The sequence below is a fragment of the Saccopteryx leptura genome, chromosome 3, assembly GCF_036850995.1.
Source record: "Saccopteryx leptura isolate mSacLep1 chromosome 3, mSacLep1_pri_phased_curated, whole genome shotgun sequence".
Classification (NCBI taxonomy): domain Eukaryota; kingdom Metazoa; phylum Chordata; class Mammalia; order Chiroptera; family Emballonuridae; genus Saccopteryx; species Saccopteryx leptura.
The window spans coordinates 298,478,148-298,491,251 of NC_089505.1; the positions used below are offsets into that span (position 1 = coordinate 298,478,148).

Sequence of the window (13,104 nt, forward strand, 5' to 3'; positions counted from 1 at the left end):
ATAGAAGGAAAACGTTCATGAAATAGACATATATGCACATATGCATGTATATATCATACAGACAACTGGTTAAATATGAATACTATGTAATACATTATAAAACATATATGTATTTATAATACATGTATATACATGTATGTACATGCATATTTAAAACAAGTATTTGTACTGGTTGCAACATCTCATCTTAGAATCAGACTTTCCCCAAAATGTATATCTCAAGCCTTTAGTGAAAAACCAATGGATTTATGATTGAAACAGGGTTTAACAATATTGGCTTGGAAATTTAGGGCAAATCTACTCCTACTGATTTGCACTTTTTACTTAAAAGAATAAAATCAAGTATACATTAATAGACTCTACCAATTGATATAAATTACTGAAATTTGGAGGAAGTTGTTGATCACAAAATTCTCAGTTTTGAACAACTATGGCTTACATATTAGATGTAAGGCAGCTTTTGTACTAGTTTCCTTAAACCAAAGGAACCAATACCAATAATAAAAATCTGTATGAGGAAAAATGTAAAATTATATGTGCTTTTCAAGACCAACAAAATTTGTCACCATAATAATGCAAGTGTGTATGGTAACAATGCAGTTTTTATAGGCAGGTGCGTCTGGTCCTAAAGTTTTCACATTAATTGAGGCTTTAGTGTTATTTTTTATTTCAGTTTAAAGGTATTATTACTGATCAAATCAATTCAATAGCACCTAGTAATGAATGTGACCCTGACTATTATAATGCTTACATGGTCTCTCTAAAATCTCTGAGCTTCAGTAAAATTCATATACCAAAAAGAGTCCTTTGTATACGATGTACAATGGAGTTACAGGTTAATTTCTGTTGGACAACTTAATGATATTAACAATAAGAGACTTCTTCAGTCGCTACACATTCAAAAATATATTTGGCTATAAGTCACACACTTAGCAGAACAGTCAAAGTCTTTTGTTAGAGGAAGTATATGTTAACAACTTTTTATAAATATACATATAATGCTGCCTCTCCAAGAACTTCAACACTGTATTATGGAAAGAAAAAAATTGTCAACTGTTGCTCTTCAGGGAGCATTTCCATTTTATACGACACTTGCTTCTGAAATCAGCATCCTTATTCAACACCCTTAATATCATTCCTGATAATGAGTCAGAGAAAAGAGTGATTAGACAGACGGTACCATTCAGAAAGAAAATAAGATGCAGAATTAATAGCCAATTGACTTTTCCCAGGTCATCCAATCAACTACTTGCAGAGTTAAAAATAGAAGCTACATCTGATTCCTACCACTACTGCCAGATCAGAGCGTGGCAACTCTGCACGGTGGTGCCTCACTTCCCCCTCACTGTGACAACCTGCATCCAGACACCTTCCCGGAAGGTTCAGTCATTTCAAGGCTTAGTTGAACTCACATGGACAGATGTAGGAAAACATGTTCATAAACATCTTGCTAACGAGATCTGGTTGGAAACTGCCCATGACCATTAAAATGATAAAATCTGAAAACAATTACTAACCCTTACTAACTTCCAGATACACTATGTCTTCTTTTTATGTTACCTTCCTTATTGTCACAGTAATGCTGTGATTCTCCTGCTTTTAATATCAAGAGAAACTTATAGAGGTTAAGTACCTTTCCCTAAGTCACAGAATTAGAAAATGGTACAGGTGAGATTCAAACTAGGAGGGGATGTAAAACATAAATTCACTTTCTGAAAGACATAATTTAGTTATTAGTGATAGGCCAAACTCCCAAAATAAATAGAAATTAAAGAGAGGAAGGCAAGAGAAGGTCTAGTCATCAGCATAGTTTGAACTCAATGATAAGAGCTTTTAGATCTCAAAAATGACCAAAAGCTGCCTGAGAACCGTAAGAAAAAAATTATTGTCGAACTGAACAAAAACACATTGATTTTATAGTTAGACACTTTGAAATCAACCCAACTGCTTTGCTTTCATAACAATGACGTTGTACCACCATTTTATGTCATTTTCATTTTATTTATTGAGTAGAAATTTAAACATTTAAATATTTTGCCAGAACAGGATAGTGATTTCTTTCCCCTACATGATGACCAAGCTGCCAGTTTTCCCTCCCCTTACTCAATGGACTATTCAATCTGAGATCATTTAAATGTCTTGTTTAATTGTTGCGACGAAAGAGTGACCTCATGAAGCCCTGTGGTGGTAATGTCACAGACCCCCTATCTCAAACCTGCAGGTAGAAAAAGTTTTCAAACAGCCTCTAGTTTGCTTTCTCTATGATTGTATTCTTTACAATAAATGAGGTTGAAAAAGACAGGGAGAAAAGATAACCGCTGATTAATATTGTATTTTTTAAATATTATATTATTAAAATGCCTGTCTTGATTTTGAATTATCTAAAAGTCCAAATCCATTGAGGTTGAAGAAAGACCCAGTAATGTATATTTTCCTGCCCTGGGTATGCGGACTGCTTGGTTGCGTAGCGTGACCTGCCTTACTAGCCGTGTCTCCAACTTCAACATGCATTCCTTCTAATTCCCACTTAACCAAAACCTCAGCGGGGAGACAGTATGATTTGCAGGAAACAGGAGAAAGAGCAGTCTGGTCCTTAATTCATCCCCACCACAACTATGAAAATAATAAAAATAAAACTTGTGTAGAATACCAGTTATATTGTGGTGGGGGGCAGCTTTCAATACTAAATGAGATTGATTGATTTAGCTGTTAACAAATATTTTGTAAATGTCTATCATAAAGGCAAGTGCAAAATTGACCATTTGTGGTGCAGAAATATTTATGCTCTTGATAGATTACTGTTTGAAAATAAGAGTTTACATTTACTGAGTGCTTAGCATAGTTTATAATACCAACAAACCTCCTAAAAATATAAACTTTTCTAAAACATACCAAGTACCTTTCTTTACAGTCTTTGGGTGTTCTTTAATATGGAGATTGGAGATGATGCAGGAAATGTAATTTAGATTTTTCTTTGACAAGATCAACCCATGTCTCAACATACTTTTATCAATGGAGAGTCTCAGTAGGTACATGTTTATTGATTATAAAATCATTCTGTGCTGATCGTTATGTAATTCTCGTAAACGTGGGTGGCCACGGTAGTTAAGAATGTCAGCCCTATTTAATTTCAGCTCCTTCCGCTGCAGGAAAGCGCACATAGGATGATGGCTAATTTCCCCAAAACAACTCACTCCCTTTCAGTGAGAGATTAACTTGGATGAACAATGATTTGTTACAATTTATTTTTGAATATAGTGTTTGTTTGTTTTTTTAAAAAGCGCTAATGCAGCCCTTTCAGAATGAATCCTTTCAACAATGCATTATTCTCCTGAGGGCATACCTTATCATTAAAAACCCATGTGTATAATTTTGCTTCTCTAAAACTTTTTACATATTACCATGCATAATAAATATTAAAATCTTTAAGTCTTTACAATTGTTAACATTTGACAGTCTTTTCATCTGCATTTGGATTTGGTGAGTCTGGCCAATGATTGTCAGTGATCCCATTTACCCAATTGGATTCGACCACCAATTCAGATTGAACGTTATTTCTGAAACCCTAGCCAGATTACATTTGTGAATGAATAGAGGGTACTAACATCCTGCTTGCTTTTCAGTGCATTTCAATGATCAGAGAACCAAGCATGAAAGATCACAGGAAGACTGTAAGAGATGGCAAGAGAGATCTGCCTGGTCAGATTCCCAGGAGCAGAAAGAACGGAGCAGGTTATGTTGTTGCTAGACCCAAACACCTCATCTCCCCCTGGGTTCACAATTCCTGCAGTGCTCTGTTTAAAATGTGGGCTTCTTGCTGCTCATTCAGGCAAAAATCAGAATGCTTATTGGCTTTATGTCTGCTTTTTAGTGAGGGTTTGATCAAACAGCAATAAAGACAGAAGTAAATAAAAGGAGAAATGTTTACTAATAGGTTCTCCCATCTCAAACAACCAAAGAAAAGCATATCTTCAAATACTGTTGTGAGTGTATGGGGTGTATTTGGGTTCTTGCCACCTTTCAGTTGTTGGGAGCTGGCCCTGTTAAAATGTTCACATCTCATTCGTGTAAAATGTGATGCAATCCCCAGCAAGCCCCCTGTTTCTCAGCTGTGGGACAGTGCGAATCAAGACAGTTTGCATCGAGGAGGGGAGTTAATAGTCTTGTCGATTCTGTTTATACTTCAGATATTCCAATATTCTCTAATTTAGCTGACTTAAGACACTTCCATCATTGGGCTCTAATTATTCTGTTTCAGAAAAAATCAAAAAGAATACACTAAAAAGAAACTAAGGGGGGAAAAAGCAACATAAAAGGTTTACCATAATGTAGGTACATACATTTGAACTGAAAAATATACCAAATTTCAGATTAGGCTGGATGCAAATGACCCATTGCTGGAGGTTAAAAGCAAACAAAACAAAACCAGCTCTAGTTGTTTCCAGTGTCCCACGTTGTTGCTTGAAGTTTCCCCTGACACCTGCCCTACACTGTGTGACATTTTTGAAATGATGCAATGGAGGACTGAGGCTTGAAATCGTTCAGTACACATGTGTGGTATATTTCCTCCATGAACTAGAAGTGAAAAAAAATGTAAGAATATTTCCTTGATCAAATCATGTCAAATAGATTCCCTTATAGTACAGACCTTCATTTCTAAAACAGAAATGGTTACAGAAAACACAGAAATACTATCTGTTGAACATGTTTATGATTTTTATAGTCAATATATATATTCAAATTACAAATGTGTATAATCTCTGAACTAATAATACCGTTCCATTTGACTCCAAGAATTTTTCCATCAAAACTAAAAGCATCAATATGTAAAGACTTACTTGTACCTCTGTGTCCATTACCACATAACTTGAAATCATAAAACAATCTGGAACTTAGTAAATGTTTTTCAATGGATTTTGGTCGAATAAAACTAGGGTACATCCATAGTATAAATTAGGCATTTATTAAAGGTAATATGGTAGTGCTATAAGTCAGTTATCATTAATATAATAGAAAGGCAATATACTGAGAGTGTTTTGCAACAATAAATTACATGGTATATATATATGTTTATATATTTTATATATATATATATGTAAAATCTTTATTCAGTCTTAAAAAGGAATTTGATTCTGCTACATGCTACCGCATGGATGAACCTTGAGGATGTTATGCTAAGTGAAAAAAGCCAGACATAAAAGAACAAATACTATATGATTCACTTATTTGAGGTCCCTAGAATAGCAAATCCATAGACATAGAAAGAACAGAATGTAACAGAAGTGAGGGGAGGGAAGACTGAGGGGTTGCTGTTCAGTGGGTACAGAGTTCCTACTGGGGATGATGAGAAAGTTCTGAAAGGGACAGTGGTGGTGGTGCACAACACTGTGACTGTAGCAGTGAACACCAGAGAACTGCATACTGATAAATGGTAAAAATTTTATGTTACGGATAGTTTCCCACAATAAAAAAAATCGACTATCAAATGAAGTACAAAGTGCCTATTAGGCATATTCTGCCAAAGTTTCCATAAAATTGCACTAATTTTAGGAGCATCCCTGTACAGCAGCAGTTCTCAACCTGTGGGTCCTGACCCCGGCGGGGGTCAAATGACCAAAACACAGGGGTCACCTAAAGCCATCTGTGTTTTGGTCGTTCGACCCCCGCCGGGGTCACGACCCACAGGTTGAGAACTGCTGCTGTGCAGCCACTTCATAGTTTGGGAAATGTAAAGAAAGCAGCAGCTGGCGTCGTCCTCTTGAACTTTCTCTCTGCATCTCTCCACCTCTGCTCTTTCTAGATCACTGCTGTTCCTGCCACACCTCTCTGCACACCAGCGTCACCAGGAACCACGCTGGCCGGTCCCAGTTCCCTCAACTATACGCTCAGAATCTTAATGCATTTTTATGCTGGCATTTGTTTCAGAACCTGGGAGGATGGACATAGTCTGTCGTTCTTTTCTTAGGTTGGCAAAAACAAGTGTATGACTGTGGACACAGTGCCAGAAAGAAACAGTGACTCTGTCCTAAGCAAACTGAGTACATCTCAAAGTAGAATGCCCCACAACTGCTGCCAGGGCCCTTCTGCACATTTGGCAGCATTGTGCTCTACATCTGAGAACTGCTTCCCTTTTGTGAAAGTGGTTTTGGTAGGGAAAATCTGAATAAGTCACTTGGAATGTGGAACATTCTGAGTTCCTTCCGGGATTCCTTCTCCATGAATTGTGGTGCTGGGGCTCGCGGCTCTCCCTGCCTCTCAGCGGCCTTGGTGCCAGTGCCAGGGAGGCGCTCCCTGCTGGCCCTAACGCAGGCAGGGCCACCGCATGAGGGCCTCATTTCAGGTATCACAAATGTCGGGGTGACTAACAGACCCGGTCCCAGCAAAGTGAGACCAGAGTGGATGTATCAAACTACTTGCTAAAGAGGGCTTGGGACCCTCACACACCTGTCATGCCTGCAGCGTTCTGTGTGTGTGTGTATGTGTGTGCTTGGGGAGTGGGAGCAAAGTCTTTACTGAAAGGGAGGGTAAGACCCACACGGTTAAGAAGCACTGGAAAGATTAATCACCAAATAATTCTAAACTATTCTGATGGCTCTGACCTTATATTTTCATAATGTGTTCCCGCAGTATGTTACACTTAAAAGAACCATGTGGTAACATGGACGGAATCTGCCACTTAAGTGACAACTTTGCGTCTCAGTTTTCTTTATGTAAGATTATTACATGGTGGAAGGGAGAAATCAGAGATCACAGATGAAAGACCTGGCAGAGGGTCTTCACTAGAGAAGTGCTCATGTATATGAGGTGCCTCCTCCATTTACTCTTTCTCAACAGATTGCAAGTATATTGAAGGCAGGACAACGTCTTTGTTAACATTTTGTTGTTGTAGTTGTTTGGTTAAGCTTGCCATGTGTTTTAATATGTATGAGTTTTTTTCCATTTAATGCATGTGAGCTTTGTTGAATATAACTATTTGAATGTACTTTCTCTGTATTTGTTATTATATAAGGAATCTAAATAACTAAACTGGGGCTTGCACATGTATTCAGAGCCTAACTTGGCCACTGGACAAAGTAGGTAGATATATGCTCTGGGAAATGATAATCGATTTCTTCACAAAAATCAAATTGCTGTGTATCTACTATGCATATACAAGCTAGGCACAGTACTATGAGTTGCAGGCAATAAAAGTTGTCTGTCCTTCTCTCCAAGGTTATCTTAGAAGAGCAAAGCATGTTTACACGAACAGATGTATCAAGACAGAAAGCACCACAGGAATTTAAACAGAGGAGTGAACATATCTGGTTCGGGAAGGAAAGTGGGAATGGGGAACGCTGCGGGGCAGAGGTGGGGCCAGATGTGCAAGGCTTCAGTGTGCAGCAGGGTGAGCAAAAGGAACCAAGTGAGACATACCGATGTGACATCATGGGGCACAAATTGAAAATAATGACCACTTGGTTTAGATTGGTCCCGGAGGATGTTAAGGGGTTAGTAAGAAAATAGATAAAGAGGTATCACAGTACCTGATACATATGACTTAATAACTTTTAAACATAAGTATTTAAAAAATAACCTAAAAGAGAACTTAAAATATAGAAATAATGAATGGGGTGAAGTGTCACAGAAATCTGGCCATTCAGAGGCTATTGACAGCTTTCTTTTTTTCTTTTTATTAAGTGAGAGGTGGGGAGGCAGAGAGACAGACTCCCACACCTGACAAGTCCCTTACTGGGCAATGCTCTACCCATCTGGGGCTGCTGCTCCATTGCTCAGCAACCGAGCTATTTTTATAACCTAAGGCAAGGTCATGGAGCCATCCTCAGCACCCAGGAACAACCTGCTCAAGCCATCCGAACCTTGGCTACAAGAGGAGAAGAGAGAAAAAGAGAGAAATAGAGAGAGTAAGAGAGAGAGAGAAGGAGGAAGTAGAGTGGTGCAGAAGCAGATGGCCACGTCTCCTGTGTGACCTGATTGGGAATTAAACCTGGGGCTTCTACACGTTGGGCTGACACTCTAATGCTGAGCCGACTGGCCAGGGCTAACAGCTTTCAAAATAGTACTTTTTTCTACCCGTTCTCAGTAGAGGTACAGTTTGAAAAGAAATGACATTTCTTCTTCAGCCTTATTATTCCTACTTTTTTTTCCCCTCTTTACCATTGCCAAAATCTCAAGATAAAGCCATCTGATTATAGCTTATGGTGGTCATGCAGCACCAGAAAATGCCATTGTTGTGAAAGAGAACTCTTAAGTCCTAAATTTGTACTCTCTACAGCAGTGGTCCCCAACTCCCGGGCCGCGGACTGGTACCGGTCCGTGGACCATTTGGTACCGGTCCGCAGAGAAAGAATAAATAACTTACATTATTTATTTTATTTATATTTAACTCTGAACGATGTTTTATTTTTTAAAAATGACTAGATTCCTCTGTTACATCCGTCTAAGACTCACTCTTGACACTGGTCTCAGTCATGTGATACATTTATCCGTCCCACCCTAAAGGCCGGTCCGTGAAAATATTTTCTGACATTAAACCGGTCCGTGGCCCAAAAAAGGTTGGGGACCACTGCTCTACATAACTGACAACACTGACCGCCACCAGACTGACTATTTTTTGCGTGACTGGAAAGTAGTAGACTGACTTCAATTCCATCATGTCAGACCTACAAAAATATCCAGTTCATTTAGCATCTAATCATGCACATCACTCTACTATTATTTCTCCATCTCTGAACACCAGGCAATTAATGCCTCCCTTCCCTGGGAGATGGTTAAAGACAAGGAAACAAAGTCAGCCATCAGTTTCAGTTCAGGAAGTCGTATGGAGATTTCTCATTAAGGGCTCTGAATTTAGGAACTTTCAGCAGTGGTTTAAATATAACAAAATGTAAATACAGTAATCCCTTAAATTTAATGATCTTCTTCAGCTGCACTGTACTGAAAAATTGACATTTCCAACTTGTTTTCTTCCCAAAAAGCCTTCCCCAGTCCAAACTTCTCCAGTTCACAACTTAGCAGTCCGACCTCACCTGTGGCATCCCTGGCAGAAATGAGCCCAGCCTTGGCAGCACCGGTCCATGACTGCTGCCCCATTTCTTGGCACATATTTCAGTTTCTTCGGAAACCGAGTAACAGACACTTTCGTTTTTTCCCCATCATTAGGATGTTCTCATGCACTATTCTTCACCAGAAGGATGCCTCGCACAAGCATAGGAGTTTGTATTGTGGTTAATATCAGAAGCACTAATATGTCTGTCTTGAACCTTGGGCTAATTTCTTCAAAATGAATTATTCTATTAATATCAGTTACCACTTAATATTCAGAATAATTATTTATTTTATTTTTTTAAATTTCTTTTTTTTTAGATTTTATTTATTCATTATAGAGAGGAGAGAGAGAGAGAGAAGGGGGGAGGAGCAGGAAGCATCAACTCCCATATGCGCCTTGACCAGGCAAGCCCAGGGTTTCGAACCGGCAACCTCAGTGTTTCCAGGTTGACGCTTTATCCACTGCGCCACCACAGGTCAGGCCAGAATAATTATTTATAGAGCTAAGTAATTTAAGTTTAGGAAAGAAAGGTGATAGAATAAAGGGTTTTGTTGTTCTTATTCTTTGCCCCTCTTCTAGCATGAGTCAAAATTTCAGCATCTGAAAATTTTGTATTACAAACCCAAACCACATTCAATGCATGGCAACAGCAACAACAGGCCCCAAGTGAAATGGGCCCTGAGCCGTTCAGGACCCCAGGGAATGGTTCTGGAGGGGCCACTCGCTGTGGGGTTTGCCCACCCCCTCCGCTCCCTTTGCCTCGTCTGCTGAAGGTGGAGACAAAGAAACCAAGCCAAATTTTATTTTGTAAAAGGGGAATGTGTCATCTGAAAAGCAATAATAATATAGAATAGAATTAATGTGACTTTTTTAGAACCAGTATTTCTGTCTAAAAGTGACATTTGAAAAGAAAGGTAAGTGGGGGGAGAATTTAAGCTGTAAATCCTACCCCTTTTTCATTGATCTCTGGTTCTAATTTGCAAAATGAAATTATATTGCCACTGAGTCAGAATGTCTCTCTAATTTCACGTTGAAAGATAACAGATCTCCTTTTAAATGGACTATTGGCAGGCACACACCCTACAGTCTGGCTCATGGCAACTGTTGTTAGGTGAAGTGGCACCTCGGAATCCCCATCACAGCCATCTTATCCACTTCGCAGCATATTATTTCAATGTGCATCCCCAGGTGGCAACGGGAGTGGGCACTGGGGCTCAGCAACAGGCTTTGTGAGGAAGCCTAGCAAGTGGTCAGCATGCCTCCACAGGAAGGCTGACACGAAGCTCCAACAACCTGCGGCTTAGACTGGCCAGCTGCACTGGCTTTCCGAGCGCCTGAGGGGAGCCTCTATGGAAACTCTTTTGAGGTTGCTGGGAAATCCTAGCGGTGCTGGATGCACTGCTTGCTTTGGGGGGAGGGCTTTCCTAAACCTGACCCAGCTAGAGGTCTCACAACCCAGCTCCCTAAAAAAGCTTCAAGAGTAACTGGACAGACAGGCATTCACACTTCTGTTTCCGCCTGATCTGTGCACAGGGGCCGACTGTGTAGGTATGGCCTCCGGCACCCCACAGGTCCTGCGGTCCTAGAACCCTTTCTGGTGGCACAGTGGCTACAGTGAAAGGATTATCGCAAACAATGTTGGTGTAGGGCTAAAAGCAGAATTTTCAATGTTACATAGTTGGGGTTAGGGGGAGTGACACAGGTAACAGTATATAAAGAGAATACCTAAACCCACACAGGGCACTGTCCTTGCTGGGTCCTTGACCAAATCAGTCATGGAATACAGGTGGTGGATAAGAGCTGACAAGGGCTGGCCAGTGAAAGGGCACAGGATCCCGCCTCCCCCCTCAAAAAAAAAAAAAAATTAATGGAATACTGGCAGAGAAGATGTAAATGAAAGAAGAGGCGCAGACAGGTGCTGCCCAAGGAAGCTGAACCGCAGGAGGTGAGAAGTTCCACCTCTGATGTGAGATTTCCTAAGGGTACTGGTTGGAAGCTAGTGCTGGGCGCTGACATCTGCACAGACCCATTCTCACGGCTGGGAAGCGAGAGGCCGAGGCAGGCAGAAGGAGAAAATTACTGATTGCTTCCCCAGGCTGCTGCCAAGGACCTGATGCTTCCAAGCCAGAAAACACCCAAATGAAGGCTGGAGGCAGGAAGGTGAAAGCACAACTTCAATGATTGTGCCTTTGAAGCCCCGTCCGTGTCTAAGGAGCCTGGCACCGACGCCGGAGATTAGCATACAGAGGCTGCCGGCCCTCTTTGTCTGCCCAGTAACACTGCTGATCCAATCTCAGAGACCGGGTTGATGAACATTGTAATTCCAGTTGTTACTCCTTTTCCCCTGCGTAGTGCCGCAGAGACAGTCCCCTGGTCTGGCGTTCAAACCCCATTAGTAGCCGAGCGGAAAGCACCGCGCCGCGTGGCCAAGGCTAATAATAGCCAGACTGCTTACCTTCTCGGGATCCAGTCCGCGCTGGTCCCCGGCGCCCGCAGCCCGGCCGCAGAGCTTCGGCCAGCCGTGTGCGCGGTCAGCGCAGCCCCCACCCCACCTGCCGGCTGCAGCAGCTGCTCTGCCGCCCAGACCAACCGCATGAAGTCATCCCTGCCCCGAGCCGGATCGCCACATTCCGCGCAAGCGCGGGGGGAGAGGCTCTCTGCTGGCCTCAGGGAAGGGTGCCTGGAAACGGCGGCCCCCGACCGCTGCCCCTACAGAGTTTAGGTTTATTTTCTATTAATGCTTCTACGGAGAAAGCGTCGCCAGATGGTGGCCGGAGAAAGGAGAGTCGGAGTGACTCCCTCTGCCCAGCGCCTCTCCTGCAAGCGCGCCCCTGCCACTTGGGCGGCATGGACAGTTCCATTCCTCCGAGTGGGTTTCCCACCCTGTTCATGCTCCTGATCGGTATTGTTCATTTTGTTGAATTTGAGACTGGGTTTGTCTTTTCAGCTAAAAATTCAGATGATCCGGGATGTTATAAATTGGCCATCCATTTCTCTATGGATAGCCATTCCTAGTGGCACGCTCCACCCTCTTCAAACACACACACACACACACACACACAGCCAAGGCGCTCACAATGTGAAAGCTGGGACCTCTCGCCCTCTCCCTACGTCATGGAAGGGAAACTCCCAAAGCAGTGGAGAGGCAAGACCGACCATCGGAAGCGCTCAAGGAACCAGAGAGGGGTCACCGAGGATTTGCTGCTGTTTAATTGGGCACTGAATGGACAGGTGTTCCCTTTGACATACCCCTCCCCCACCCCACCCCCACACACTGCCAGGGCTGGCTGCTCTGCTGACAGCTGACATTTAGAAACCAAGAAGCAGAATCCACATTAACAGATGGCTTTATCTCGGTTTTTTTCCGGAAAGATTTACTAGAATTGGCCTTAGGAACAAGATGAGCATATAAGCCCCCTCTTTAAATAGCCACCAACTATTAACAGGCCTGCCTCTGTGTTTTCTCTCTGTCCCAGCCCCCAATCTTGTCTCCCTCCCTCCTCCCTCTGTGTCCTCTGCTGACCAGATCAGCAGTTGGGGGTTTCAGTAAGAAGAAGAAGAAGAGAAGGAGGAGGAGGAGGAAGGGGAGGGGGAGGGGAAGAAAGCCAAGGATTTGCTGTCTTTACAGCCAAGACAGTGCTCTTTCCTGTTGCGGAGCCACTCCCGGGTAGAGAGGGTCGTTGACACCAGGGTTCTGTGTGACTGTGTGGCCCTCATTCAGCTTGCCTTACTTTTGGAATTGCCCGTCACCAGAGTCAAGCTGGCCTTACAGAGTGGACTTGACCAGCATGGGAATAGTGCATATATAGCACATGTCCAGGGGAGCACCGTGCTCAATGAAGTGTTCCCAGCCCTCTGCTTACCAGTCCCCAAAGTGGGAGGTACTGGGGTTCCAACAAAACTCAGTAAGAATTCTTAGCCCTAGAATGTGTGTTTTTTGAAAGCTGGAACAACCTAATTCATCTCTCTGAGCCTCACTTTCATAAAATTAGGCCATAATATCAACATTGCATAGGGGTTTCCTAAACTATGTGTGTGTATCTAGGGGTATGTGAGAT

General features: G+C 42.1%; 1 protein-coding gene across 2 annotated transcripts in view; it reads right to left on the bottom strand.

Annotated features, from left to right (window-relative positions):
- PKIA (cAMP-dependent protein kinase inhibitor alpha) overlaps positions 1–11,716 on the bottom strand; it is a 78,271-nt gene extending 66,555 nt beyond the window's left edge. The window contains exon 1 of one of the 2 annotated variants that reach the window (XM_066378847.1): positions 11,502–11,716. The gene's annotated coding sequence lies outside the window, so the exon portion shown is untranslated. The remainder of the gene's footprint in view (positions 1–11,501) is intronic. The other variant, XM_066378846.1, reaches the window with a different exon arrangement.
- Positions 11,717–13,104: the final 1,388 nt, after the last annotated feature.